Source organism: Anabrus simplex, chromosome 7 (genome assembly GCF_040414725.1).
Source record: "Anabrus simplex isolate iqAnaSimp1 chromosome 7, ASM4041472v1, whole genome shotgun sequence".
In the NCBI taxonomy this organism is placed as follows: Eukaryota; Metazoa; Arthropoda; class Insecta; order Orthoptera; family Tettigoniidae; genus Anabrus; species Anabrus simplex.
The window spans coordinates 111,338,062-111,356,517 of record NC_090271.1 but is presented as its reverse complement, the minus strand read 5'-3'; the positions used below and the strand labels follow the sequence as shown (position 1 = coordinate 111,356,517).

Sequence of the window (18,456 nt, the reverse complement as noted above, 5' to 3'; positions counted from 1 at the left end):
CCAATGAGAGCAAGAAGAGACGCTGGTAAGTCTGTCTACTGGGCGGAGACATCTCGCACAGTCAGCACCTACAGATAGCGTTAGTGTTGCTCTATCTGAAAGCTTTGAAAATCAAAGGGAAAATACACAGAATGGACAGCGTCTACTTTCGCCTACGTGCTTCGTGTAACTAACGCGAGCCTTAGCATTGCCGAAGTGAGACGAAAATAAGTAAAGCGGGGAATACAATAATGTCACCAATCTGGAAATATCTAATGTTCTAAAAAGTAATTGAATTAACTAGACAATATTTCTTTCACAAAATGTTAATGGTACACGCTGTCTACCCTGTCTCCCCTGACGCTTCGCCCCTGCTTTTTACAACTTTCAACAAGAACCATGCACAAAACTGAGCATTGGAGACATAGTCAACACTCCCAGCTAGGCTAAGGGCTAATGATCAGGCATGATGGTCTGATGTTTACTTACGGAGGGGCGGCCATTTACTTTCCGCTAGTCATCTAGCCAATAGCATGTCGGCTACCCGTACGAGTAGTAACCACGCCCGATGTTGCTCCAGTTTAGAGATCTCACAGGATCAGTTCTTTCTTTTTTAACATGACTACGCTGTTGACCCTTTATTACCAAAGACTAAATGCAGTAAAATGTTTGAATACTATTAACATCAACTGTCCTCGTTCCCGCCCTACGCTCTTGTGTGGAGTGTTACATAAACACTAGACGGTATAACGGTTCGTACATTATTGTTACATGTACTGAGCTCAGTTGTTGTGGTCTTGATTTGAAAAACCTTTTCCAATAATTGTAAATTGCACAGGTTACTTCATTTAAAAAAAGTCATGACATCGGGTTTAGATCGTGAGCAAAACCGACATAACCTACATTGACTAGAATTTATTTTCATATTAATTTGGGGAAAAATTACAATAAATAGTACTTTAGTACATTTGTTATAATTCAGATTTTCTTTAAGAAACAAAGCTAGCAAGCGAGCTGGCTGTGCGGCTAGGATCGCGTAGCTGTTTTTTTTTTTTTTTTTTTTTTTTTGTTAGGGGCTTTACGTCGCACCGACACAGATAGGTCTTATGGCGACGATGGGATGGGAAAGGCCTAGGAGTTGGAAGGAAGCGGCCGTGGCCTTAATTAAGGTACAGCCCCAGCATTTGCCTGGTGTGAAAATGGGAAACCACGGAAAACCATTTTCAGGGCTGCCGATAGTGGGATTCGAACCTACTATCTCCCGGATGCAAGCTCACAGCCGCGCGCCTCTACGCGCACGGCCAACTCGCCCGGTGGCGTAGCTGTGAGCTTGCATTCGGTGAGATGGTAGGTTCGAATTCCACCATCGGCAGCCCTGAAGATGGTTTCCTGTTCAATGGTTTTTGCAAATATTTACATCATAAAGATATATATTCAGCTAAATCATTTCATTTTGGTATAGTAAATAGAAAATGTCAATATACACTTCCACCAAAGGTTGTATTACTTTATCAGCAATGTTTTAGGACGTGAATGTATCTTAGTTAACAAAATACCAACCTTACAGTACAGGAATGTTTATATATACAGGGCGAGTCACCTAAACCCTAGAACTCAAATATTTCTAAAATGGCAGGTGCTATTGACGTGTTGTTTTCGCAGAACTGAAGTGTAACCAAGGGAACATAATTGTAACCTATATATAGATTTTAATATAATTATTAGAGTGTGCATTTTTTTAGAAAGTTCCATTTTTCAAATGGAATATACCCATTGACATACACAAGTACAAGTACACGTACACTAGTATAAGTAGTTTACGAGCTATCGTAGTTTGAAAATTGTAAATTCTGTACTTTCTGTGAAAACAACACATCATTTCAGAAATATCTGGGGTGCAAGTTTTCCACAATCCTCTATTTCCAACTAGCTGTATCATCTTGTTTAATTCTACATCTCTTATCATTAAATCATTATAAACTGTGTCTAACCATAGTCACGTTGGTCTGCCTCTATTTCTCTAATCTCCGCCCCTCCCCCCATGACCGAGTCCATTATTTTCATAGGTAACCTATCCTCCTACCTTCTACCTCACATGATTCTACCATCGAAGCCGGTTTATGTTTAAAGCTTATTCCGCCGTATTTATTCCCAGCTAAGCCTTTATCTCCGCATTCCAAGAACCCTCCTGTCATTGTTCTCACTTGTTTGTACCAACAGTCATTGTCGTTGATTTCATATCTATTACTGCCTGCTTATGAATGAGATATCCTGATCTAACTCGGTTCTTCGAACGATAGCTAACTTCATTGTTACAGGAAAGCGAAAAAGTTGATAGCATTCACTCATCAGCAGGTGATCTAGCAAAAAGCTATTTAAATGTACTTGAGAGGAAGATAATATAAATAAACTACATGCATTTTTCCTCAGGAAGGTTTTCTCTCTATAATGCCGATAAAAAAAAGTAATGGGCGTTACCTTATGTCTCGGTCTCTCTAATTAAGGTACACCACGTCGTTTACCAGGCACTATAATGGAAAACAAGACAATATCCCCTTAGGGGAGCTGGCAGTTTGTTTCGAACTAACCATCCTTCGAATGCAAGCTTACAGAAACCTGTACCTCGGCCATGGTTGAAAGAAACAGTTAACTAAAGGAGGTCAGATATGAAAAATGAAAAACAGGAAGCTGGAGAAATGAGAAGGAACATCTAGCCGCCACGTGCCGTCTCACAGTAGTTCAGTCCTCAGCCCGAAGGCTAGTTGGATCCTCAACAGCTCCACTATGAGCTGTCGTACTGAAGAGGCGTACTATGGAAATGAGGAGTGAGGTAGTTTCCTATTGCTTTCCTCGCTAAACCAGGAGTTGCTATTACATATCAATTTGCCAAGCCCACTGAAATGCATGCACCAACCGACCCTATGAGCAACATTTTCACACTATTCATAGCAGGAACTGGCTGCATAAGGAATGCCACTACTAGCGTCGCGCATACCTAAGTCACTTTCATATTGTTAAACCCAAGGATAAGACTGAGAGACATCAAAGAAAGTAACAAAATTGCTCTAGCCCATACCGTAAGAGATAGTGCACTGTACATACAGGTCTCGCCAGGGTGAGTTGGGTGACAATATTGATGAAAAAAGGACTGAGAAATGTGTAGAATGTTAAGCAGATAAATGAAGGAATATATCGAAAACAAACAACAGAAATGTGAAATAAACGAAAGAGACCCCAAGAATAATCGTGATTGCGATGAATGGCCTTGCTGTTTGTACAACCCATGTCCCGTTTCTCTAAGGGGTCGGGTATGAGGTGAGATGAATCTGTCGTGACGGATTTTACGACCGGATGCCCTTCCTGACGTCAACCTTATTAGAGGATTAATGAGATGAAATGAATCACGTGATATATGATAGTAGGAAGGGAGAGGGTGAAACCCCGTGCCGGCACATAGCCTACTCCTGTCGAATAGCACCAAGGGATCTGCTCAAGGCTTAACGTCTCCATCCGACGGACGAATCACCATCTACAGCGTCATATGCCCTCACTCCATACGAGCACTGCGGAGAGGTTTGAAATTTAATCCAGGCTTTTGGCACGCAATCTAGTGATTAGAAATTGTATACCACCACCTCTCCTACCCTGCCGCCCAACATTCTGATGGGGAAAATTTTTTCGATCAACGGGACTCGAACCGTCTAACAACGGTGCCAGACCGTTTAGACTTCAATGACTTAACGATCATGGCCATCAGGCGGGCTAATTAATTGCCTTAATTATGTAATTTACTTGTTTTATTGATAATACGAAAGTACGCAAGTGTAACTGTCCATTTAAGTACCTTCTTGAAACAAAAACAAATAAAAAATGTGCAAAATTCATCATCATCATCTGTTTACCCTCCAGGTTCGGTTTTTCCCTCGGACTTAGCGAGGGATCCCACCTCTACCGCCTCAAGGGCAGTGTCCTGGAGCTTCAGACTCTTGGTCGGGGGATACAACTGGGGAGTATGACCAGTACCTCGCCCAGGCGGCCTCACCTGCTATGCTGAACAGGGGCCTTGTGGAGGGATGGGAAGATTGGAAGGGATAGGCAAGGAAGAGGGAAGGAAGCGGCCGTGGTCTTAAGTTAGGTACCATCCCGGCATTCGCCTGGAGGAGAAATGGGAAACCACGGAAAACCACTTCCAGGATGGCTGAGGTGGGAATCGAACCCACCTCTACTCAGTTGACCTCCCGAGGCTGAGTGAAGCCCGTTCCAGCCCTCGTACCACTTTTCAAATTTCGTGCCAGAGCCGGGAATCGAACCCGGGCCTCCGGGGGGTGGCAGCTAATCACGCTAACCACTACACCACAGAGGCGGACATGTGCAAAATTACCAAAGATATAAAAGAAAGAAAGACGCAAAAATAGAAAAATGACCTGGCTGGGCTGAGTAGCTTAGACGGTACAGCGCTGGCGTTCTGAGCTCCAGGTGGCGGATTCGATCCCGGTTCAATCCGTTGATATTTAGAGATGCTGAAATACGCCACTCTCATATCGGTAGATATACTGCCACGTGAAATAACTCCTATAGGACGCCTCATAAAATTGTAGTTGTTAGTGGAACGCATAAACAAAAACATCATTAATTACAAACAACAGGAATGCGAATTAAAAAAAAGAGAGCATAAGAAGGACCATGATTATTAATTACGATTACAGCTTGATTATTTATTTATTTATTTATTTATTTATTTATTTATTTATTTATTTATTTATTTATTTATTTATTTATTTATTTATTTATTTATAGCTGCTCATTGAACTACATTGCTCACAAAAATGTGCAATATGAACAAAGATAAGGTATTCAAAACGGGTGAAGTATAAAAATAAAGTTATGACCTGAACAATTCTTTACACAGTGTGAGACGACAGAATCTGAACTGGGAGATGATGGATGAAGAATTCTGGAGAGGTGAGTTAAAGGGAGAGAAACAAGATTTGCCCCGATCCGGTTCCATCAGGATGATGATGATGATGATGATGATGATGATGATATGATGATGATGATGATGATGATGATAGCAAGGGAGGTAGCGAATAGATTTTTACATAACTTATAGTCATAAAAATAATCTTATCATCTTACCGTTTATACATATCCTAGTTCACGTGAAGCTATCAACGTCTTAATATCCTTAGAGATATTTTGTTTTTCAAGATTGGCAACGGCTATAACACTGTATTCAGAGGTTTCAGGTCGTAGTTATGTTATTATAACGTAATATTCCACTTTCACTTCGACACTACTTAGCGCTGTGTACTTCGATACAAAACGCGACTCACTCAGCTGATTTCTGCTCCAGTCATCCGCTCTATGAACAACCTTGGTTATAAACAACCAAGGCCGGAGATAACCTGCACCCAAGGCTGACAACCTTGACACATTCTTACTCCTTCGTCAAACTCGCGATCAGTGTGCAGTTCCGTACAGCTACCAACTTCGTCATAAATCGTGTACTAAAAATAGACTTGGCCGCAAGATACATCCTCAACACAGTGAGTGACTATTTGAGACCTCATGCTTCTAGTCTAAATGTTTCGTACTCAGTATTTGATTTAAGGAAAGGAAATAATAATAATAATAATAATAATAATAATAATAATAATAATAATAATAATAATATTGAATAGGCTGTTGATACTGATGAAATGCGAGATCTAATGTTAAGGTCAGAATTTTAGAGTATTAAGCGATGTAAGTAGTCCGTTTCTTTGGCTGAAATGTCAGCGTGGTGATCTTCGGTTCAGAGGATTCAGGATTCGATTCTTGGACGAATCTGAGATTTTAGCCGCGTCTAGTTAACTCCTCTGAGTGTTTGTGCTTATCTCAATATATACATCTTCATACACACATAACGTATCACTCCACCAGCCACCACAGAAATACACAATAGTGATACTTCCCTCCATATAGGGTTAACATGAGGAATAGTACATACTCAGTGGCTCAGGTGGCAGCGCGCCGGCCTTTCACCGCTTGGTTCCGTGGTTCAAATCCCGGTCGCTCCATGTGAGATTTGTGCTGGACAAAGCGGAGGCGGGACAGGTTTTTCTCCGGGCACTCCGGTTTTCCCTGTAATAATTCATTCCAGCAACATTCTCCAATATCATTTCATTTCAGCTGTTATTCATTAATCATTGTCCCAGAAAAGTGCGACAGGCTTCGGCAGCCGGCACAATTCCTATCCTCGCCGCTAGATGGGGCTTCATTCATTCCATTCCTGACCCGGTCAAATGACTGGAAACAGGCTGTGGATTTTCATGAGGAAGGGTATTCAACAAATCCCAATACATTTGTGCCACATAGTTCGCATGCATGACTCGAACAGGGTAGGGAAAAGCGATGGAAGAATGAGATAATGAATGAGCAGAGACGTTATGAGACCGGGGTGGGAACAAGGCACCTAGAATTCATAATATGCCTTCAGAATTACTGACTGCCTTGGGAGAAACCGGCATGGCGAAGATATTCCGGATAGTGTGTAAGATAAGACTGTGGCATAGGGGAAGTTCAGTTTGATTTAGTCTGGCTCCATGACTAAATGTTAGCGTGCTGGCCTTTGGCCACAGGGATCCCGGGTTCGATTCCCGGCAGGATCGGGAATTTTAACCTTCATTGGTTAATTTCGCTGGCGCGAGGGCTGGGTGTATGTGTCGTCTTCATCATCATTTCATCCTCATCACGCCGCGCAAGTCGCTTACGGGAGTCAAATCAAAAGACCTGCATCTGGCGAAGGGAACTTGCCCTCAGACACTTCCGGCACTAAAAACCATACGCCATTTCATTTCATTTCAATTCGATTAAAAAAAAAAAAATCTTATCCCTATTTCTAAGGAAGTAAGCGCTGTCAAGCGTAAATAATTTTCAACACGTATTATTTACAGAAGAATGGAGAGAGAAGTTGAAGCCAAGTTGAGAGAAGGTCCGTTTGGCTTCCGAACAACAACGACGACAACAACAACAACACCGAGCTCGATAGCTGCAGTCGCTTAAGTGCGGCCAGTATCCAGTATTCGGGAGATAGTAGGTTCGAACCCCACCGTCGGCAGCCCTGAAAATGGTTTTCCGTGGTTTTCCATTTTCACACCAGGCAAATGCTGGGGCTGTACCTTAATTAAGGCCACGGCCGCTTCCTTCCCACTCCTAGCCCTTTCCTGTCCCATCGTCGCCATAAGACCTATCTGTGTCGGTGCGACGTAAAACCACTAGCAAAAAAAACAAAACAAGAACAATCATTGATCTGTATTTAGAGCTTCCGACCAGGTGGTAGATTCCCTAGACTTAAAAAAAAATGATTTCAAATATCTCCTCTTCCTATAAATGAATATTTACCCCAATTTGTCATCTTCTATTCAAACATTATCTTCATATTATCATTCCTACTTGTGGAAGCTCCACTCAAGTTTATTCGTCCACTAATGTCACTCTACGGCATCTCTTCTCCTCTGACAGCTCGGAACACACCGCGGTCGACCGACCCCAGAGGGGAAACCGGAGCCATTACCCCCAGCTGTCTAAAATACAGTTCTAATGTCGGAACACTTGAAGCAATGATACATCTCCGTCGGATCTTAGATAATCGAGTTAATAAAGCTAAGGCCACGTACATGTCACTTGTCGATCTCGCAAAAGCATTTGATAGCGTTTAAGTTGAGCAAGCTTTTTGAGATTTTGAAGCTAATTAGTCTTGGATACCGAGAAAGGATTATCTACGACCTGTACAAGAAGCAAACTGCAGTGATGAGAAATGCGAGCTAGAAAAGAAAGCAGCTATCCAGGAAGGAGTGTGTTTGCCCCTCCTTAGTTTCAGTGTTTATATTAAACAGTCGTGGAAAGAAATAAGACCGGCTACTTGGGAGAGTGGTCAGTGTCACGGCCTTCCATTCAGAGGGTACTAGGTTCGATTCTAGGGCGGGCAGAGTATTTTAGTCATTTCTAATTAATTCCTCTGGCTTGGAGACTGGGTGTTTCTGGTTGTCTCAGTACACACAACACACCACGTTACCAACCACTACAGAAACATGCAAGAGTGAAATAGGGTTGTATGAGGAGGGGCATTCGGCCATAAAACAGGGCCATGTTCACATGTGGAGGGGAGGGAGACAGTCCACACATGTGAGCCCGCCAGGTTGCGCGAACAAATAGCACAAGAAGAATTCAGTAAAGGGAATGAAAAAGGAATGTGGAAAAGGACTCACAGTTACAGGAGAGGAAATTATACTCCGAGATTTGTCGATGATAGGTAGGTCCTATTATCATTTTATCTGCGTCTTCAGAGACCTGGAGAAAGTGCTGAATATTATGCGCAGAATACACTGGTCGACAGAATTTGAACTTTTTTGTTACAAGGGAAACAATAGGTGTTTCTGACTTACTTTCTTGTGCTGATTTCAAATCTTTTTACAGAACTTTTCCATCACCCAGGGTGTTGGAGTAATAAATAGTATTATGATATTTTAGCTGAAATTACTGTACATTTACTCACCTAAAATGTATGTAAATTGGAGTTTCTACTGTATTTCGCTTGAGGAACATCTCTTATCAGTGTCCAACAGTAGTCTGCCAGTACGTATGTATGTCCTTGTGGAAACGCTACTCGTGTTCGTCGCTCACAGCCCCTAGATTTTCAGGGAAGAAATCAAGATGGGAGTACAGGAAATGTATTTTTAGAGACATATCACATACCATTATCTTTTAGTTGTCAATCATCTCAATGACAAGTTCTCTGTAGTTATGAGACTTGAAGAATCCTAGAAAGATTTTTACAACTTTTTTGAAAGATTGCCATGCAGCTACTTCTTGCATATTTAAGTGGTTTTCTAATTGCATATCTTTCATCAGTTCTCTTATTTGAAGGGCGACAATTATACCTTCTTTAATTTTAGCATCGTTGATCTTTGGGAACTTATTTTATAGGAAGAGATATGCACTCTCATTACTATTCAGACCTTTCACAAAATTCGTAAACAAGCCTAGTTTGATATGCAGTGGAGGCAATAAGATCTTTTAAGGTTGTACAAAGGGCAAGTGAAGAACATTTCCATGTCCTGGATTAAGTGACTCTCTTTTTAGCCAATTACTTTGAATATAATGATTAACTTTATCTCTGCTATTCAACTTGCACAAGAAGCAGCAAAATTTGGTATAGCCAAGCTGTAACCCTAGTATTGTAATATGGCTATAACTTTCAAATCCTCACAAATCTGCCAAGAATTTTTTTTTTGCTAGGGGCTTTACGTCGCACCGACACAGATAGGTCTTATGGCGACGATGGGATAGGAAAGGCCTAGGCGTTGGAAGTAAGCGGCCATGGCCTTAATTAAGGTTCAGCCCCAGCATTTGCCTGGTGTGAAAATGGGAAACCACGGAAAACCATCTTCAGGGCTGCCGATAGTGGGATTCGAACCTACTATCTCCCGGATGCAGCCAAGAAAATTGGTCATACTTGATAGCAGAAAGTAAGAGCTTCATATTATCATAATTTTCCTTCAAACCAACTGCATCGGCTAAAGGAATGGGTGGATATATGTTTCCATTATGTAGTAATACTCCTTTCAAACTTGTCTTCAAGGAGTCTGTGCACAAACGCCAATCCTCAACTTTATGCTCAACACCGAATGACTGGAATAAATTCTCAACATCATTGCAGAAAACGAGGTCCTCTTCTTTAGAAAACAAATACTTCAGTTCCTGTTGGCGTTTGCGAGAAAACTTACTTTGGAGTCAACCTGCAGTAAATGAAATGAAATGGCGTATGGCTTTTAGTGCCGGGGTGTCCGAGGACATGCTCAGCTCTCCAGGTGCAGGTCTTTAGATTTGACTCCCGTAGGCGACTTGCGCGTCGTGATGAAGATGAAATGATGATGAAGAAACATACACCTAGCCCTCGTGCCAGTGAAATTAACCAACGATGGTTAAAATTCCCGACCCTACATGGAATCGAACCCGGGACCTCTGTGGCCATAGGTCAGCACGCTAACCATTTAGCCATGGAGCCGGACAACCCTGCAGTAGCTTCCATCCTTTCGATCTTGAGGCAAGCAGTTCTGCCTTGCTTTTACTCAAACCAAGATCACGGACCAAATCATTTAAATCCTTCTGTGTTACAAAGTGGAGGTTCATTTGTAGTATCATCTTCCGCAAAATCTGGATCCTTCGGTAAATCATCCTGATGTTCGAAAAATTCTTCAGTATTGTCATCTGGTGGAGTTGGTATGGGAAGTCCTGGTCCATGAGGCAGCGGTCGAATTGTTGAATCCAAAGATGGATATTTAACAGTATGTCTGGGCGCCGAACTTATTCCAGATACATTTGTCAAGCAGAAATAGCAGTCTGTCACATGATCCTTAGGTTCGCGCCATATCATAGGTATTGCTCCCGTCTCTGTGCTTTGAAAGTCAGCTCACCGCACACGTAACAGAAGTTGTTTTTATCATTTATGCACATTCGAGACATATTTCTTATACACACTGCACACACAATACACTTTACACTACTCCTTATAATGCATGACTATGAATCGTATTACACACTTCTATCACAATCCAATTGACAACGGAAGAGAGCACAGAATTAGCTTCTTCCTTTTAAGAGAGCTCCAACTCGCAGTGTGCTCGTAGCAAAAGTCGCTACGGGTTCTCTGAAATTCCGCTACACTCCGCCACGCAGTGTCGGAAGATAAATTCTAACAAGATTTCTTCCAATTTGCAAAAATTTTGGAAGTACAATTGCGAATTTTACTATTTTCCAACAAATTTAGTCGATTCTTCTTCGAAGTGGTCTTGTTTTCAATTTGTGGACAACATGAAAAACCTTTTCAAGTAAGTAGGCCTACTTATTCTCCTCCTTGTTTCCGATCGTTCACTGTAAGTTGTCTGAAATTAATGAGGCTAGATAGAACTAACCTACTTCTTGGTGTACTAGACCCATTTAGAATACGCTAGGTAGCAATTTAAAGTACACTGCAACAACACATTCCGCTAGAGTTGGGCACACTGGAAAGCCCGCTCCCGCCTAGTGGAATGGAATGGAATGGAATGGAATCGAACCGAACCGAACAGAATTTGTTTTTAACATGTGTTTAAGTGAAAGATAGAGATAGCGATCGCCACGAGTCGAATCGAATTGAACTGAACGGAATAGAATTCTCTGTCAAGAATATTTTTCGACTAGCAGAGCGGAATCGAACAGAATTATCAAGATTCGTGCAACTTCGTAGACGGTCGCGTCGAGATCTTTCGGACGACCATTTGTTGGCAAATGTGTATCAGCTTCAGCTGGAAAGTCAGTTGTTTCTTGGATACGGTCGAGAACGTTCTGTTTTGTGATAGTTTATTTAATTTATTAAAGCTAGACACGGAAAACTTATCAGTTTAGTTCAAAAATATAATTTCCTCCAAGCTACAAGACCCACGAGCATTACTGTAACAACGTAAAAAAATTCCTGGGAGGAAATAAGCAAGGCTATGGAAAACCAAACGTATCAGAATATTCATTTTTGTGGTAGGTTACTGTAGTCTATACACAATTTATGTCATAATTTTTGTTGACTTCATCACAAAATCGTGTTATGTTGGAATCCACACACAGCATATCAGTACGATAATTGACATCACATCTCACATGGGGTGTAGCTTTCAGTGTTTATTATATTTACAGTGAACGATATCGTAAGTGGCATTCCCTAGGTTTCAAAGTGTCGTATATGTGTTCTTAACAAATAGTAGGCTATTGTATACGAAATTGCTCTGCTGTGGACAATAAATACAGTAAACTTCGCGGTCTTTAATTAATGTTACAGAGAGCTGGCCGTGCGGTTAGGGTCGCGTAGGTGTGGGTTTTCATTCGGCAGATAGTGGGTTCGTAAACCACTGTCGGCGGCCCCGACGATGGTTTTCCGTGGTTTCCCCATTTTCCACACCAGGCAAATGCTGGGCTTGTATCTTAATTAAGGCCACTGTCCTAGCCTTTTCCTATCTCATCGTCGCCATAAGACCTATCTGTGTCGGTGCGACGTAATGCAAATTGTAAAAAATAAAAAATTATGTTGAGGCTACATCGATTAATGATGTCATCCCGCCACGGGACGCAATCTACTGCATTAAAGTAGTTTTAAAAATGATCACGGACTCCCATTGCTTCTGAGGTAGCATTTCCTCCTGTAAAATTGAACTTTTCCTGTTAAATTCTCTTATCTGAAATAGTTGTTGAAATCGCAATATAGTAACTCTGAAGTAGGCTTACCGTCGGGACTTACCTTCATCGCGCCGTAAACATTCAAATAAGTGTGAATACTCTCCGTTTGGCTCTCTTGTTAATTACATGCACCACCGAGTTCGATAGCTGCAGTCGCTTAAGTGCGGCCAGTATCCAGTATTCGGGAGACAGTAGGTTCGAACCCCACTGTCGGCAGCCCTGAAGATGGTTTTCCATGGTTTCCCATTTTCACACCAGGCAAATGCTGGGGCTGTACCTTAATTAAGGCCATGGCCGCTTCCTTACCTCTTCCTTGCCTATCCCTTCCAATCTTCCCATCCCCCCGCAAGGCCCTTGTTCAGCATAGCAGGTGAGACCGCCTGGGCGAGGTACTGGTCATCCTCCCCAGTTGTACCCCAAACCCAGAGTCTGAAGCTCCAGGACACTGCCCTTGAGGCGGTAGAGGTGGGATCCCTCGCTGAGTCCGAGGGAAAAGCCGACCCTGGAGGGTAAATAGATTAAGAAGAAGATAACCAGTGCGGAGGGAAGGAGGTAAGAAGTTTGAAAAGAAGTGTTATAGAAGGTTAGATGGGTAGATCGGATAACAAATGAACAGATACTGATTCGAGTTAATGAGAGGAGAACGATTTGGCGAAATTTGACCAGAAGAAGAGACAGAACGATAGGACACTTCGTGATATAACCAAGACTTGTGCAGATAGTTACTAAAAGAAGAGTAGTCGCAGGGAGAGAGCAAGGCATGAATATGACAAACAGACTAGAGTAGATGTATTTACATAGAAATGGACCGGTTAATACAGGATAAGGTGGCAGGGAAAGCTGCATCGCACATGGGCGCCCGCAGGATTTTTCCAGGGGGGGGGGGGCACATTAACAATTTTCTTGAATATGAAAACCAATATAACGTCAGCAACATTAAATTGTTAACAGGAATTTCCGGTTATAACAGATGTTAGATGACTGTCAGTAAGTTCAGTTTATGAAATAATCTGGTATGATATTAAACAATTGAACATCAACCTTTTTAGAATTTCAGGGGGGGGGGGGACAAGCGGCCAGCCCCCTGCCCCCCTTGCAGGTGCCCATGACATCACATCAATCTCAAGTGTGATGGCCAAAGCAACATCTTGTGGCATGCAATGCCATTCACTCCAGAAGTAAGGACAGATACGTAACATTGAAATATGCACCTGTTGAAAAGAGGTATATGTGTTCAATTAGAATCACTTCTCGTGTAATATACAGAACCTAGACCTACCAGGGTAGCTTTGTACTTTGAAGTGCTGGCTATTTTGTCAGTATTCTTCGTCTGAACGCCAACCATACGAAATAAAAGGCAGAAAGCTTCAAATACCTTGGATCTCGTCTGTAGAGTGATGGGGCATCAACGATGAAGTGCGAGCAAGAATACATGCGATCTGAATGGAGCGGAAGGAGTTGTGAGGTGTCCCATGTGACAAAAGAATGTCACTTTGTCTCAAGTCGAAGATATACAGTATGATTCAAAAGGTTGCAGGGCATGAAAATCAACAACCTTCGATTAGGAACGTATAGTTTAGGACGAAATACTGCGTCAGGGCAAGTCCGAGAATATCAGGAACGATATTAAGGAATTTTTATTTAGTTTTCCAAAATGCTCTTCATTCTTAATCATTTCAGAACTGCTAATCAATGAGATTATAGTCGTTTGTGCACGCAGTGAAATTAGACACTGGGCACCAAATAATGCAGAAGTGACAAAAACACGCTGAGAGCCAGACGACTTTTTAAAACCTTCCCATTGGACCGTGCTATTTTATTGTGTGCAAATATCCTCTTAAATGTTCGAAACTGTGAGCTAAAATAATAAAAACCCATAAATACAATGAAAATTATATTTTTCTGACAATATTCATAGCGGTCCCTTTATAAACATGTTCCGCTGGGATCAGAGGCCCCGCGTTGCGATCCGGGTAAATTTCCCTCACATTTATAGGAAATACTTTCATTTAGATACAGGCCTATTCGGGTCCTTCGTGCTTCAGCAGTTGGCAAGACAGCATCTGCGCTGATGAGTGGTCATTACATTTTTATGTCATATGTAATCGCGCGTTTTATGTGATCATTGTTATACGGCGGCATTTCTGTGTATGGCACGTATTTAGTACAGTTTTCATCGTAAAAATGTCCGAGCGTTCCAAGAGAATAGTTGGAAAGGTATAGGAAATGGCAAATGAAATGACAAAGAAAATATTTCCAGGTATCTATAGGGACCGCCGTGGTCCCGTCAAAAAAAAAAAAAGTTTCGGGTAGAACAGCAGTCCCGCGTAGCGGTCAGGGTAATATTCTCTTTCCCACCCTTGACGTCCGGCTCCATTGCTAAATGGTTAGCGTGCTGGCTTTGGTCACAGGGGTCCCGGGTTCGATTCCCGGCAGGGTCGGGAATTTTAATCATAATTGATTAATTTCGCTGACGCGGGGACTGGGTGTATGTGTGGTCTTCATCATCATTTTATCCTAATCACGACGCGCCGGTCGCCTACGGGAATCAAATCAAAAGACTTGCATCTGGCGAGCCGAAGTTGTCCTCGGACACTCCCGGCACTAAAAGGCATACGCCATTTCATTTCATTTTCCACCCCTGACGTAGCGTACTGAACTTTTCACAGGGACCACAGCTCTCCGTAGCTTAAGGAACGGTCCTGTCTTCTCCAAGAAACAATTACCCTGTCGTCTCCAAGAAACAATTACCGGTACTCCAATGTTTACTCAGTGGTCTCTGCGGACTGCCGTCGCCTGACGTGAAATTTAGCTGGTGGTCTTGACGGATCTCTCTGGCGCTCAGCGTCCTAATGAAATTATATTATTTTGTGTTCACAGCAGAGTTAGGCTTTGGTCATCGAATGTTGTGAATATTATTGTGGTGGACGACAATTCGGACATACTTTATAAGTAATATTCAGTGTTTAACTTCACTTTGTACACAAACTACTATCACTTCATTGAGTGTCAGTTCTGTGTTGTCTAGGAATGTACAGCATTTTTGAAAATTAAAAATTATCTATTATTTCATTCGTGACAGGCTTTTCATGATGCAGTGTTTCGTCTTAAACTGTACGTTCCTATTTTTAAAGCAGTTGTGTTTCGACCCTTCTACAGGCTACTTCAATTTATGCTCAAACTTTTGATTCACCGGTGAAGGACAGTGGTTTTACGGAGTTCAGTGTCGACCAGCCGATAAAATCACTGAACGCCAACTAACTCTTCTTCTCCATGTCCTTTCCCTCCATTTCTTGGGATTGGTACTTTATAAGGAACACTGTCGACATGCCATGGAAATGCTCCGTTAGACAACGGACGTCTTCTTTATCAACCACTTCAGCAACACATTTGTGCAGAAGAAGAAAAGTACCTTCGATGGTATAAAGCGTGCAGTGTCTGGTACAGTTGTCAGCATGGGCGCCCATGCCCGGTACCAAGGAGAGGGGGGTGGGGCCGTGGGCCTCCCCTAGCTCTCAGGGGAAGGCAATAATCTAATGTAGTCAGGTGTCTTTCTTTCAAGAAAATGATTTAAAAGTCGGTATGACGTGGATGTGGTAGTACCACCCTCCACCAACAGGCAGGGGATACCGTGGGTGTTATTCTACCGCGGAATACAAGTAGCCATTCATCTCCCAAAATATTAAAAATACTACAAACCCCAGATCTAGCGCCCCCCCCCCACTACAAACTGTCATATGGGCGCCCATTGTTGTCAGTTCCATCCTCCTTGTTCTCCCCAGAGGACGACCGAAGCTGTGTTGGCAAGGTACAGTAAAGTCACACTTCAAGATCGTCGGTATAAAGCGCAACAACACACACAAGACCGCGACAAATGGCGGTCATTGATCCACTAAGTCATAGGTGAACCTGACCTCTTCAGAACGCGTCATCATGTGGCGGATACGGGGTTCCTAGCACCTCTGCTGGGATGGTCTTAGCACCCGCGGACCAACAGGTAGCCCAATTCTTGTGGGCTTTAAAATACGGGCGCTAATCTCAACGATAGTGAAGGTGGAGGGAATGGATCTCAATAAGGCGGAACTAACGGAATAGACAGCTTAAAAAAAATCCATTTCACGTCTGACTTGTAACAAGCGGCTAAATTGTCAGCGTCTGTTCACCAGAGGTGCGGCTGAAAATCTTCCCTCGAAGCTAACAACCTCGAGTAGAATTTTTAAGGGACTTTTTCCCTTAACCCATCAAACAATCACCTATGGATATGCACTTTGTAAGAGATTTACCCCAGGGAGTAACCAGTCTCCCATTTCCAAGGAAATGAAAAGTGGGCATTTTGATTCTGGGGGCCCACAACATTGTGCAAAAGATGAGTCGGAGCATGCTGAAACCTGCCTTAAGCAACAATCATACCAAATTAGGCACAGAAACATAAATTATTTAGCTAACTTTAACGTGAACTCATTTTTAAAGACAGGAAAACTTAAAACATTGACAGATTTTCTAAGAGTTAAAAACATTTTGATAACTGCACTTCAGGAAACAAGGTATACTGATGAAAATCACTTCGACTCAGAGGGATTTAGGATATTTAAGGGAAAACCAGGAAAAAGTTATGAAGAATATACCTCAATTTGGAACAGGTTTTATTGAAACAAATGGCCAACTAACAGCAGTGGAATTGGACTTCAAATAAAACAACTCAAGAGACTTCTACAAAGCATTTAAAATCAACGTAAGGAAATATATACCACCGAATTTACATTTTAGAGATACAAAAGCACAGAAAATTGGTTATAATAACACAGAAAATTGTAGGATACTAGCAGAATACTTCGAACAACTATATAACAGCGCTCCACCAAGAGACATTTAATTTTGATAATACAACAACAATACAACCAGACTCAAAACCACCAATAAAGAGTAAATCAAAGAAATCATGAAGGAACTTAAAAATAATAAAGCACCTGGGGAAGATAATATAGTTGCCGAATTGTGGAAATACTCTAGTGACAATATGTCCCAATGTTTAACAGAAATCATCGAAGAAATCTGGACAACAGGCACTGTACCAGCAGGATTGACATCAAAATAATACATCCGCCACACGCAAAGGAGAATAAATCAGACCCTAACAACTACAATTTCCCTTTTACTAATTACATATAAGATTTTGTCCAAGGCACTCTTAAAAAAAGATGAAGAAATACTAGACCCACAATTAGGAGAGTATCAACGTCATGTCCAGAACAAATTTTAAATCTAAAGAACATAATAGCTATGATGAAGATCAGAAACTCTAAATTTGTAATCACTTTTGCAAGACTTTAAAAAGGCCTATGATTCAAGTGATAGAAATACTGTATTTGATATTTTAAAGGAATTTGGACTTGATAAAAAACAATTTAAATAATTAAAGTAACATAAACAAACAAACAACATCCAAGGTAAATTTTTTGAGAGAACTCTCAAAACCATTCGAAATAAGATCAGGTGTACGACAGGGAGATGGTTTGTCACCTCTACTCTTCAATTGTGCATTAGAGAAGGTAGTTCGAGAATGGAGGAAAGCCATCGATACTAAAGGTGTTCAACTAGGAAGAAATCCAAAAGGTGTAAAATCATTATAGATTGTTTAGCTTTCGCAGATGACATGGTGTTAATTACAGACTCAGTAGATCATGCTCAAGAACAAATACGAGAATTACAGATACAAGCGCCCAAAATAGGATTGCAAATATCATTTGAAAAAACAAAGTTCATCACAAAGATCATTAATGCACCTCAAAATATCACAATTAACAATAACATAATATCTCGGACAGATTGCTTTAAATACCTGGGACCGGACGCGTTGGCCGTGCGGTTAAAGGCGCGCAGCTGTGAGCTTGCATCCGGGAGATAGTGGGTTCGAATTCCACTGTCAGCAGCCCTGAAGATGGTTTTCCGTGATTTCCCATATTCACACCAGGCAAATGCTGGGGTTGTACCTTAATTAAGGCCACGGCCGCTTCCTTCCTACACTTAGGCCTTTCTTCTCTCATCGTCGCCATAAGACCTATCTGTGTCGATGTGACGTGAAGCCACTAGCAAAAAATGAATACCTGGGGGAATGGATAACAAACAACACAAAATAAATGGTAGCTATAGATATAAGAGTAAGCAAAATGGAAAGGACGCTTCATATGACAAATGAAATGAAATGGCGTATGGCTTTTAGTGCTAGGAGTG

At 41.8% G+C, this 18,456-nt stretch overlaps 1 protein-coding gene across 2 annotated transcripts in view; it reads right to left on the bottom strand.

The window, feature by feature from the left end:
* The window catches only part of LOC136877303 (esterase B1), a 100,680-nt gene extending 92,148 nt beyond the window's left edge, over positions 1-8,532 (bottom strand). Inside the window, exon 1 of one of the 2 annotated variants that reach the window (XM_068228499.1) lies at positions 8,516-8,532. The gene's annotated coding sequence lies outside the window, so the exon portion shown is untranslated. Of the gene's footprint in view, positions 1-5,115; positions 5,410-8,515 lie in introns of those variants that run through there. The other variant, XM_068228498.1, reaches the window with a different exon arrangement.
* Between the last annotated feature and the right edge of the window lie 9,924 nt (positions 8,533-18,456).